Genomic DNA, 1787 nt, shown 5'->3' with positions numbered 1-1787 from the left:
GGTCAAGCTGGTTCTCATGATGCTTAGGGCATAGTGAGTCCTTAGAAAACACCAAAATGATCATAATAATTAGCTGTTACTATTAGAGCAGGTAAATTTATCCCCACCTAATAGATGAGGAAAATGAGCCTCAGACAGGTTAAGTGACTTTTTTGAGGTCACACAGCAGGCAAGCTGCTGAGACAAGAACCCAGATCTCCTTTCATTCATTCATTCATTCAATCGTATTTATTGAGCGCTTACTGTGTGCAGAGCACTGTACTAAGAGCTTGGGAAGTACAAGTTGGCAACATATAGAGACGGTCCCTACCCAACAGTAGGCTCACAGTCTAGAAGGGGGAGACAGACAACAAAACAAAACATATAAACCAAATAAAATAACTAGAATAAATATGTACAAGTAAAATAAATAAGTAGAGTAATAAATATGTACAAACATATATACATATATACAGGACTCCTGACTTCAGTTCCCATGCTCCTTCCATTAGGCCATCCTGCCTCTTGCTGTTGTGAAGCATCAAACCAAGAAGCGGCATGGCTTAGTGGATAGAGCATGGGCCTGGGAGTGAGCAGGACCTGGGTTCTAATCCTGACCCCACCACGTATCTGCTATAGGACCTTGGGCAAGTCACTTATCTTCTCTGTGCCTCAGTTACTTCATCTGTAAAATGGGGAGTAAGATCGTGATCCCCATGGACTGTATCCAACCTGATTAGTTTCCATATTATCTTGTCACGCCGTCGAGTCGTTTCCGACCCACAGCGGCACCGTGAGCACATCTCTCCCAGAACACCCCGCTCTCCATCTGCAATCATTCTGGTAGTGTATCCATAGAGTTTTCTTGGTAAAAATTTGGAAGCGGTTTTCCACTGCCGCCTTCTGCGCAGGAAACTCGAGTCTCCGCCCTTGACTCTCTGCCATGCTGCAGCTGCCCAGCGTGGGTGAGTTTTGACTTGTAGCAGATTGCCTTCCACTCAGTAGCCACTGCCCAAGCTAGGAATGGAATGGTTAGGCCTCTGCTTGACTCTCCCTCCCATAGCCAAGACTGTTAGAGTACTGGGTACTCTCCAGATGCAACCCTGAGAGGAGAGCTTCTCTATACTCCAGCAATTAGTACAGTGTCTGTCTCACAGTAAACACTTAACAAATATTATAAAAAATAATGAATAGGGAGGAGCCATGAAATCAACTGCAGGGTCTCACTGATCCCTTAGCCACCATGCACCTGTTTCTCAGTCCATTGCCTTCTTCAGGGCTCTCCTTCTATTTAGGGGGTATTGGGCAAATCACAGAAGTCAGTTCACTTTATGAAACATTCCCCACTACAGCAGCCTAAGCACTGGACTGTATAAACAATCAATGGTTTTTTGTGAGTGCTTTCTATGTGCAGAGCACTGTACTAAGAGCTTGGGAGAGGATAATACGGCAGAGTTGTTATGTCTGTTCCTTGCCCTCCAGGAGCTTTCAATCTGGAGCTTGTCCAAATGTAAATTCAAAGCAGCCTCAAGCATGATAAAAGGCAAATGAAATTCCTTAGAGCTGAGAATTGTGGGTCTAACAGAATGGGAGTGGACAGTGAATAGGGGAAGGTGTAAAGGAAATAGGTCCAGCATATCCCAAAATTTCAGTTTTCCTAGTGTATAGGAAATGTATCATTAGTATTATTATTACTACATTCTTAGAAAACATTACATTACATTATCCTATATCCTTCCTCTAGGATATAAAAGGAGCATGAAAGTTGTGTTTTTCAATCTCCCCTTGAAATGGTTGGAAGATAAGTA

At 43.3% G+C, this 1787-nt stretch overlaps 1 non-coding gene across 1 annotated transcript; it reads right to left on the bottom strand.

Annotated features, from left to right (window-relative positions):
- Nucleotides 1-954: 954 nt before the first annotated feature.
- On the bottom strand, nucleotides 955-1092 carry LOC119949056. The gene has a single exon (XR_005457152.1). It is a non-coding gene; the product is annotated as a small nucleolar RNA SNORA7 (small nucleolar RNA).
- Nucleotides 1093-1787: the final 695 nt, after the last annotated feature.

The sequence above is a fragment of the Tachyglossus aculeatus genome, chromosome X3 (genome assembly GCF_015852505.1).
Source record: "Tachyglossus aculeatus isolate mTacAcu1 chromosome X3, mTacAcu1.pri, whole genome shotgun sequence".
Taxonomy (NCBI): Eukaryota; Metazoa; Chordata; class Mammalia; order Monotremata; family Tachyglossidae; genus Tachyglossus; species Tachyglossus aculeatus.
Note: the sequence above shows the minus strand (reverse complement) of the source record. Positions and strands in the feature narration are given on the sequence as shown.